Consider the following 11551-nt stretch of genomic DNA (forward strand, 5'->3'; position numbering starts at 1 on the left):
TTAACTTTATTCTTCTTGATTCTTCTTTATTCTTCTTCTCTGCTTTATCAGTAGGTACAAGTCCAGCTCTATAAAAAAAAAAGAAAGTCCATTGACAGAGAGAAGTGGGTGCTCAACTCACTAAATAGATCAAACTGAGGCTGGATTTGGTATAGTGAGGGCTATTATATGAAACAACTATAGGGCTAAAAGCATGATAGAATTATTCTCTGGCAAAGAAAAAAGATTGACACAAAATGTCAAAGAATAATTATTATTGTTGGCAAAACAATGATACTGGTCACTCCATTTTGTTTTAGTAATTTTCTAAAGATAGATTGGAGGAAAAAATTACTCCAAAAGTCCAAAATTATGAAAACGCAAATGCTGTCTAAACTGGGATAATGAGATGGAAATGTTGTTGGCCATGGATCCAAGATTATGCCGAGATCTCCAATTTTATTCTTTAAGCAGGTCATGAGCAAAAACAAAAATAATATAAAAATTAGACAAACAAATGACAAAATGCATTTGAAAAATTTAAATGGCAGGCCTATTATTCTAAAATACTATTAGAATTTGTAAAAAGAAAAAAGAATTATAACAATGGTGTTATTCTAAAACTTATGATCACTGACACTTCTCAGTAGTGTTTGACATAGTTGTGTTGACCTGATCAGACCTTGTGGCTAAAATTATAAGATGCCACATTTAGAGCACAACTTGCAAGAATGTATGCTTGCTGGCCAGTGTGTGTGACAGTGACTGAGTGTGAATGGAGTGAGAGATGGTGTTTGAAGAAGCACTGAGGCAAAACAATTATTTTGCCAATACAGCTGTATCTAAATTTAATATGTGGGCCCACAGGGCAAGTTCTGCCCAATAAAATAATGACCATGGATGAATTTGGTTAAAATTCCCGGTTGAAATTATAATAAAAAGAAAAATAAAAAATAGAAAAAACAGTGCCACATTTGCGCAGCGCATAACACATCTGACTTTCTTTGCAGCATATCAAGAGGAGCTGATCTTTGTCAAAAGTATGAAATGTTGTCTGGTAACTTTTGTCTTGTAACAAAGTGGGTTGAGTGTTGTCCAAGATGCCTAATAAACAGTGAGCTGATAGTGAAACTCAAGACAAAGAGATAACTTAGTTGAAGTGACTAATTGTAAAAGTACATAGGAAATTTAGTATGAAAAAAAGTAAAGAAATTGCAATTATGATAACAAAAAGCTGAACTATGTGAAAAACAAGGGGAATATATGGATTAAAGTCCTGCTGTTAATGAAAGCAGAAAGGACAGCACTCGGCCCACATTATCTTTTCTACAGGAAACACCAGGAAGGACAATGGGCCAGATCAGCAGATGACTGAAAATACATGTTGTTGTCACTAACAGAAATAATGAAGCTTTAATTCACAGATGAAAGCAGCTCAATTCCAGGAAGGGTTCTGGGACGAGTCTAACAAAAAGAGCAATTGACTATGCTTTGTAATTTCAGAAGAAATGATCAACAGAGTGACATTTGAGTCCTCTCAACTTAAAATACACCAACAGACTTCAGCAACCCCCCACAACAGGGAGTGAGGGATCAAGGACGCTGACAATGACAGAAAAAAGTCCATTGCAACGAACGACTCAAGAGTCACACTGGTGAAAGATGTAAAGATGACAACAGAGTGATCAAATCATGAATGGAAAAAGGGAGACAAACTTGACCAGAAACACAGGAATGAGAAGTTGCAGAATGTGGAAGCTCACAAAGAGCTGTGCAAAGAAGAGAGAATCAACAGAGATGAGTACAAGCTCAACAACAGTCAACATCAACCAAATTTCCTAAAATCCCTTGAATAGATTTAGTAGCAACTTAATAATAACCCCGCCAGAACAAAAAAATGATTGAAGAGAAAAATATATGATAATGACAAATTAAGAAAAGAAACTAAAATAATGATAACGATTAATTTAAGAAATTGATATAGCATAGTGAGAATTAAGACAAGTCATGAAGGAAAATTAAATTAGAACTAAAAAGAACTTTTAATATAAATCTTAATGGGTACTCAGATGCAATTGGGCAATACAAGGGTATACAAAATTAATTTAAGGCTACAGTTGAAATTGAAGCAAGTATTAACATTGGGTATTAACAAATATAAGATTTTAATTAATAAGATTATGAACTGATTCAATATGCTATTGACTTATTATAAAAGTTATATCAAGTAGTGTTTATAGAAAGTTTATAGACTTACAGGAAGTTATTGAAACAATAACAAACAAGCCCTTCTGAACAATCTATATGGTACCAGAGGGGGGTCAAAAATAGATATTTGGCATTCACATGAAGCATAGATTGTTGAACCAACAATACTTTTGATTATTCACAATCCAGATGCACATGGTATTAAAAAAAACCATGCGCAAGGGGGGAATAAGGGAAGGCTTAAGAATAAACAAAATTATAAAAAATAATAAGTTAAAATTAAAGGCATTTTTAATTAAAAGGAAATTTTTGCAAAGTTTTGTGAAATTTGTGGCAAATATAGGCCATATGTCAGTATCAGAATGACTATTAAAACATTTGGTAAGGAGTATGTGGACATGATATAGATGGGTAAAAGCAATGAAATCAACAGAGGAGGGGCAGGAACAGAAATTAAGTCTCTAACAGAGAAGTAATCCTTAGATTAGAAGTCTATCAGAAATAAGGTCAGATAATGGGTCAGCCAAACAGAAGTATTGAAGATTAAAAATAAGTTGCATACGAACACAAGGAAGTTTAATAAGGAAGTTATGATGCTAATGGTTTAAATGGTTGATATAAAAACTTTTAGATTGTTAGATATACAGAAAAAGAAATGTACATATAAGGAATATGTAAGAGGGCAAAAAGTTGTTCTCTAGAGTTATTTTTCTAATTGTCTAAAGAGCTTATTGAATGACTGTTTTCGGCTAAATGTAACATTTCTTAAATAGAGTGATTACATGAGACATTATTAGTTTATTCATAATGGTTTATTTAGAAATTAGTAGAAAAGAAGAAAAGGTATTCAGTTAAGGTAGTCTTGAACTGAGAAGCTACAATACGGGAGATTAAAAAAGTCAAAGAGTATTTATTGTTTAAATTTGGAAATAAAATTGACAGAATGTGAAATGTAAAACTTTATAACAACTATTAAAGCGTATTGCGATTAATTAAATAGAAGATTCACTAAAGTGTTCTGTTCGTTCATCAGCTAAAAATGACTGACTAAAAAGATTGATTCTTCGAATTTAAGAATTGATATTCCTTCATAAAAATAAGAAGCGATTAAAAAAAAAATAGGAAAGAGGTATTTTTACCCAGCCATATTTTGATCTCATATTAATATAGATCATGAGAAACAAAAATGCAGAATTAATCAATTAGACAACTATAATAAGCAGAGATTTAGTATAATGCTTTGTCTGCATTAGGAGAAAAACAATTACATGAAAAAAGTAGAATGACTTATGTTAGGAGATCAGTGTTGCACTTTTACTAAATAATACTGCGCAGGGAAAATTTAGCGAATACATCAAGTAAAAAATAAATAAATAAAAACTTAAGAGCAGAAGTTAAGGAAAACGTGATTTAAACTTTGGAGAATTATGAGCATGTTTTGCTAAATCAGGAATATTTTTGGATTTGCAATATTGAGAGTGGGTTATTATTCTGTTGTGTACTTTGCATATTAAGATCACTAGTTGGAAAACCACGGTTAAACGAATGGAAACTAACGAATGGAAACTAAATGAAAACTAATTTGTAAGGGCAACCAAATTGATATTTACAACCCCTGGATGTTGATTCAAGTACCTCAAACGAGGACGACGAAGATGATTGATGAGCCAGAGGAGACCTTCTACAATGCACAAAGTGTCTGGGTCGAAGAAAAAGTCTACACCGCAGAAAAAGTCTACACCGCAAGAAAACTTTTAATAGTATAATGTATTTTTATGTTTGACATATTTTACATAACTGTGACAATAACAGACAATGCTGAACCAATTTCATCCTCACACTTGTAACAATGTTTAATTTTTGTTTGATTAGGGAGCAGAGAATCTTTTACTTTCTCCATTGAAAGAAAATCAAAACAACTAAAAGAAAGAATAAAATATGGAGAAAGATGTTTGGTTCTTGCGCTCCACCGGAGTATGGTGTCATAATTCAGTCATTGTAAAGGATGGGTGACGTGATTGAGTCACTAGGTAGCATAACTGAGGGGGCTGGATTTTGAAACTACACTCTGGAAAAGGATAGTGAATGTGGGGCTTAGATAAGCCCCAGAGGAGGGAATGTTGAAGATTTTATTATTCAGAAAACAAGTAATTTAGCCATATAAGAATACACAATTATTTCTCTGTCTAGGCAACTTTGAAAGCTGCAAGACCTTCTGTAAAAAGACCCTGAATGTCAATTCTATTCTGAGAAGTCACATGGTACAAGACCTTCACCCAAAAATATCTATAAGTGTATGACCATCTTTGGAAAAGGATGTATGGATATATGTGAGAAGCTGGGCACTGAGAGGGGGTGATCGCCTGCAGGAGGAAGGGATCTCCTGCTGGAGGGAGTGATCGCCTGCAGGAGATGCTCGGCTTTGTTTGTTAATAAAGTCTAATATTTCTGGCATCAAAGATCTATGCGAAGTTATTTTACAGAACAATTGAAACCACTTCACATTCCACACCTGAGAAAGACAAAGACCCTCCCTATAATGGCCCTATTAGGTGCTATCAGGCCATATCATTACAGGAGCCTTGCACAAAGAATGAGGAGATTTAAAAAAGAATGGCTTTTAGATTGTTTGGATTTATATAAGGAAAATACAGGGTGCATACGTCTGGACACTTCTATCACACACCCTTCACCATATAGACATGGTTTTATTTCAGTTCAAAGTTCAAAGTTAGAGTTGGAAACATCTTGAAAAGAAAATTGTCTTTCTCCATAAATGTCTTAGTTTGATCATACATATTTCAAAGTTGAGGATTCATTATTTTGATATAGCTTGAACAAACACTATAACATCTTAGTTGATTAGTTTATTGACAAAACATACTATATATTTAACATATGAGCAGAAACTCCTAAAAAAAGCTTATTTGATGTCTATTTTAGAGTAAAAACTTTATCCAAAACGAGTCAACGAAATGTTGTCTGTTATTTAGTCTGTAACAGCGCGTATCTGTGCGTTCATTCATTCATTCATTCACACACACACACACACACACACACACACACACACACACACACACACACACACACACACACACACAAACATGATTCACATTTAACAGTATGCTATTTTTCCGTTTACAGACACTACGTTATTCTATATCGCGATTAGAACAAAGCACCTGCAAAAAACACTTACTTCTCAGCTGAATCTGTTCATCCTCGAAGTGAAAATAAACCCAGTGGTAAATGTCCCAGGATTGTTCCTCATATAGCCGCGCAAGACGACAGTAGATTAATCTGACTAAAAAATAATGTGCGTTTTCAGAGTTTATGGGCGTTAACGCGTCTCAATGTGTTGCTTCACATATTTGCTTTTGAATAGCGCGTGCTCTCCATGGGCGTGTCACATTACCAGAGATAATCAGCTGAGAGAACGATAATGAGACGGGCTGACACGTCTCTCTTTTTATATAGATGACATAAACGGAGAATAATAATTTTAGTTTTGAATCGGATCATTTAAAAGTACAAACTCAAATTATTTAAAAGATATATTGCTTATGGCTGGGTGAATAGTATTAGCTGAGTTGTGTTGAAGATTAGAGACGTGCTCCAGAAAAAAAGTTCACGGTGTTTATTTTCTTTATTTTACAAAAGCACAATATTTTATTTCGATTGTATGTGGGCACATAAAAAAGTAGACATTTAACAGATTATTTTCTCATATTTCTTAACTCTATATGAACAGAAATGATGGTAGTACTTTAAGTCTATTTTTCTGCTATGTGAAAAAAAACGAGCAAAACGCGCCGGCGCGTTTCTGGTCCCCAGAGGGTTAAAGCACTCGGGACCTTTTCTGTTTGTGTTTCTGCATATTGCAGTGGGAACTTTAATGGTACACTCAATAACTTACTCTAACCATTACATGCTAATCTGTGTGTGTCCGGTTACTACAGACTATGGTTAAAATAAGCATGCTGTCTTTTAACGTCAGGGGGTTAAACTCTCCTATTAAATGTACACGGGTGTTAGATCTTTTACACAGGAAAAAGGTTGATGTAGCGTTTCTTCAGGAAACCCACCTGACTGCCATGGATGCTAAAAGACTGCAAAATAGGCGTTATACCCCCATAGTATCATCTAGCTGTAAATCTAAGAAGAAGGGAGTGACAATTTTATTTAAACGTAATTCTAATTTTATTATTGAACACACAGGTTCCGATGAGAATGGTAGAATTGCATATTGCTGTACGTTAATAGAAGGAAAGAGGTTGGCATTTGTGAATATTTATGCTCCAAACTCTTATGAAGCCTCCTCCTTTCCAAATGTCTCCAAAACCATACTATCTCTCCAAGGCTATTCAATCATCATTGGATCTGATATGAATGCCGTGCTCGACACAGTTTTGGATCGTTCCAATCCTTCAGTTTCAGTAGCACAAACTCAGTCTTCTACAGTGCTGAGATCGCTCATTAAAGATATAGATGTATGTGATGCTTGGCGACTACATAATCCAACAGCCAAGGAATACACCTATTTCTCCCCAAGTCATAAATAATTTTCAAGAATTGATTATATTTTACTTTTATCTTCGTTACTTTCAGGGCTAATCAATATTGAATTTCTATCACAAAGTATTTCCGATCATAATGCTGTACTAGCACATCTTCAGATTAATACATCTTGTAAACCATCCCGATGGAGATTTAATACTTTTTTACTGCAAAATGAAGACTTTCTTTCTCAACTGAGAGCAGGACTGATTGAATTTATCAATATAAACCAGGACTCTGTTGCTAATCAGGAAATGCTATGGGCCTCCATCAAAGGGTTTTTAAGGAACAATGCTATCTCCTTTTCGGCTAAGCTTAAATTTTTTTTATCTTGAACAAATATCAATGTTAGAGAGAAGATGTGGGGAAATGGAAAAGGAATTAAGCAATCAATTTTCCAATGATACACAACAAAAATTACGTGTAGAGAGGGTCGCACTTAACGATCTGTTGCGAAGAAGAGCAGAGTATTTAATGCACATTACAAAAAATAAATATTACATAGATGGAAGCAGACAGAGCAGACTTTTGATTTGCGCTTACTCTTAAAAAACATGAGCGGCGTTTTAACATTCAAGCAATCCAGAGTTCAAAAAATGGTCTCACCTCACATCCTACAGACATTAACAATACGTTCATGTCATTTTTCGCTAGGGCTGGGGTAAACGATTATTAATTAAACGATTAGTCTGTCGATTATTTTATCGATTAGTCGACTAATCTAACGACTAATTGAACGATTCTTTTTTGTAACATGGAAATTGCAGGAGTGCACATTCAATGCACAACAATTTTGATCTGGTTCTTACAGAGTATCTACACTGTAAAATGTTTGGTAGGCTACTCAAATGAGCCCTATCACACTTGGATGTGGTGCTCATTTTAATGTTTTCAGTGCTCATAAAAAACATCCGGACTGATTTTTCGGTTTTGTTGACGGGGGTGGGGTTTACATGCGCTTCATAAGGCACACACGCACATTTGCACACACACGCGCAAGGTCTCTCGCTCTCTCCCTCGCTGCGCGCGCTACACGGTTTGGAGCTCGCGAGCTCTAGATTCCGGGAGATTTTAACTAATTTGCGGTCATCAGGGAGCCGCTATCACTATGCGGGAGACTTGGGATGTCAACTCCATTTGACAAAGAGCGCAAATAACGACACCTTTACGTTTGGGACTAAATTTGAAGTATTCCCATACCTTCGATGATTTAGTGCGAGCTGGGGTTTTTTAGGACTTTTTCTTTTGTTGGGACTTTTGCATGGCTTTGTTGTGAATTCTGTGAAGAGGTTGCCGTTTCGTCCTCGATTCTGCAATGTTTCGGTCTCCCACGTGTGTGTGGCGAGCTGTACCGCCGGGAACGGTGCAAAAAAAATAAATCCATAAATAAATAAAGAAGCGTCGACAAAATAAATATGACGTCGACGAATTTTTGACGTCGAAGCGTCGACGTCATCGACGCGCCGCTACAGGCCTATTTTTCGCAAAACTATATTCTTCAGAAATGCAACCCAGTACTGATCAGTTAAAACATTTTTTTGATCAGTTAAACTTAAACATACTTTCAAAGCAAAGGAGGAAGCTGACAGCCTTGAATCTGAAATCACCATAGAAGAATTACACTGCGCATTGTTAAGTTCAAACAAAGGAAAGTCCCCGGGAATCGATGGCTTACCAGTTGATTTATATCTGGTGCTGTGGGATCTACTTGGCCATATCTGGTTACGTACTATAAATGAGTCCATATTCAAAGGCCGTTTTCACAAAGACCTCAATACAGCTCTAATCACGGTTATGCCTAAACCCGGCAAAGATCATTCGGACTGTTCTAATTATAGGCCCATCTCCTTGATTAACGATGACGTTAAAATGTATGCTAAAGTTATTGCCAGGCGTCTACAGTCAGTGATACATAAATTAATTGACTCAGATCAATCAGGATTTATTACGGGTCGTTTGGCTTCTGACAATGTTCGTCGAGTGTTACATATCATTGCCGAAACCGAGAAATTAGAAACACCCAGCGGCCTCCTGTTTATTGACGCTGAAAAAGCCTTCGATCGGCTGGAATGGAGCTATCTATGGTATACATTAGAGAAGTTCAATTTCGGTGACCATTTTATTAGAATGATTCAAACTCTATACACTAATCCCATGGCCAGGGGTTAGAGGGGAATTAGTAGTCGTATAAGTTTTCTTTCTTATTTTACAAAATATTGTGTTAACTTTTTCAAAATAAATAAAAACACTAAATTACAAAAAAAAACTGATTGGTAATGTCAAATTAATTCAACCTTTTTAGCAATTTTTGCAGAAATAGTTTATTTTTTTAGGAAAAATCAACATTTCTGCATTCTCTGGGAGAATTTGGGACCTCTCCTGGCTTATTGTATCTCCAACAGTAGAGAATACCCTCTCAGAAGGGGTAGATTATGCTTGCACGCACATGTAAGAGTCAATATTTTTTTTAATACGTTTGAACGATTGATTCATAAAGACATCACTTGTTTCATTACTGGATGAATCAGCATTTTTGAACGAGTCTCTTGAATGTATGATTCAATGACAAATGCATTTTTTAAAGCTGCAGTCTATAATAGTGTTGGGCGATATGCTCTATTTTCATATCGTCAGCCTGTGAGATCGGCGATACACGATATTATCGTGAGGGGGCCGGGCCTTATTTATTTGATCATTAACTTGCTTATTTACTCATTCATTTGCTTGTTTAATTACTTCGTTTTATATATGAGAATATTTTTCTATTTTGCTAGCAAAGGTGGAGTGTTTATTAATAGGCTAAATCAGGTTATTTCCTGGTATAGTGAGGTAAAAAAAAATCCAAATCATTCTTGAATCGGGCTCTGAGTATTTAATTTATTATGTCTTTTGCGATGTTAAATAAAGCATTAAAAACTGAAGAGTATTTCAACATGTCAGCGGGAAATTAGCGGACGCAAATTATCCTCATGCCGTTACAGATCCTGCATTTTGACTGTAGCCCAGCCTACTTCTGAGATGAGAACACGTTTTTATAATTTAAATTCACAGTAAGGACGCTTTCCTGTCATATAGCCTATCACATATACGCACTTCAATAAGCCCAAAGAACACGGGTTAATGTGTTTATAATGCCGGGAGAAATCAGGGCAATGGCCAAAAATCTAGCTGAGTCGATCGGTTTATACTTAAACGACTTGACTCCAATAAAGGAAAACAGGTTAATGCGTTTACTAGACCACATGCATTGTCGGTTTATTCAGCATAATCGGGTTAAGAACGTGCATGTAAATGCGCTCACTTATTCCCTGAAAGTGAAAGCAGAAATACTATCATCTATCAGCACAACCCTAGTCCGTAACTGTTGGCGCTCTAGCGGTTAATAAACAGAACTACATGCATCTTGCGGAAGAACATTGTAGCCGGAGCTACACTATATATATATATATATAAGTGTAGCTCCGGCTACAATGTTCTTCCGCAAGACTTTTGTTGCAAGAATTTGTTGACCAGTCTGTTAAACTCATTTGAAAAGGTTAAGAAATATACACAAAAAGGATTGTTTGAGTTGAGTGTTGTGCATTTTTTCCTTACTACTATTTTTTTTTTAGTTTAATCATTTTAATGGAATCAGAACCGGAATTGTTAGGCGGAACCGGAAAATTGATATATATATATATATACACACACACACTCACCTAAATGATTATTAGGAACACCTGTTCAATTTCTCATTAATGCAATTATCTAATCAACCAATCACATGGCAGTTGCTTCAATGCATTTAGGGGTGTGGTCCTGGTCAAGACAATCTCCTTAAATCCAAACTGAATGTCAGAATGGGAAAGAAAGGTGATCTAGGGGGCTTTCACACTGGCAGTTTAGTTCGGAACGGGGCACGGTTCGCATGAAAAATCGCTAATGTGAACGCTGTCATGGGACCCGGGTGCGCACTGGGATACCGAACCCGAGACTACCTGGAGGAGGTGGTCTGAGTTCGGTTGCTCCCGAACCGTGCCGCGGTTCGCGTGAATGTGAAAGCAGCACGGACTCGGGTGCGCACTTGTTCAGGAAGTAAAGTGACCTGCGCATGCGTTTTAGCTCATTGTGATGTATTCAGTTAAATAAAACACTTGTAAGGGATGATAGTGTTGATGATTTACCTTGGATACGAGCGAGAGTGAGCCTGCAGTGTATTCGTGCATTGCGCGTGAAATCAGGGCACCACATTTGGAAATCCTCTGTCTCCTCAAAAGAGTCCGTTTGCAAGCAGCAGAGGGCCACCTTATGTGACACACGCACAGTAAACCTGTATTGTTCACTCAACTGCGCATAATAGCAGCGAATTAATAAAATACACAATATTGACCCGCGTTATGTTTTCTATCATGCGCCGTGCACGTTTGCAATGACGTAATATGCACGCAAACGCACCAGGGTTCGATAGAATCAAGTTGAGTGTGAAACCAGACCAACGCTGCGGGGGGCGCCGGGAACAAACGCGCTCGGGCTCGGAAGTGTTGTGCTTTTTGCCTAATAAAGAAAAATAAACATGATGCGCGTTCTGCGTTCTCTGTGACAAGTATTGACTTAGTTACAGTTCATTACAGTTCTGACAGAGAGACACGAGACATGTGTCTTTTTAAAGCTTGTATTCTCTTCTTTTAAATGAAGTAATTTATTAAAAAAAAAAATATTTCCAGTTTATGTAATCCGTTTGAAACCAAGGAGAGGTACAGTTTTTTCGTTCTCAGTTCATTATCTTTAATTAGCTGAGGCCGCCACGCCCCCAGCGCTTTTCACATGG

The 11551-nt window shown here is 36.4% G+C and overlaps 1 protein-coding gene across 1 annotated transcript in view; it reads right to left on the reverse strand.

The window, feature by feature from the left end:
• Positions 1-11551, reverse strand: part of med1 (mediator complex subunit 1) — a gene marked incomplete at its 5' end in the record, with an annotated part of 177798 nt that overhangs the window by 87332 nt on the left and 78915 nt on the right. The window lies entirely within an intron of this gene.

The sequence above is a fragment of the Rhinichthys klamathensis genome, unplaced genomic scaffold (assembly GCF_029890125.1).
Source record: "Rhinichthys klamathensis goyatoka isolate OS25496 unplaced genomic scaffold, OSU_Roscu_1.1 h1tg000001l_1, whole genome shotgun sequence".
Classification (NCBI taxonomy): domain Eukaryota; kingdom Metazoa; phylum Chordata; class Actinopteri; order Cypriniformes; family Leuciscidae; genus Rhinichthys; species Rhinichthys klamathensis.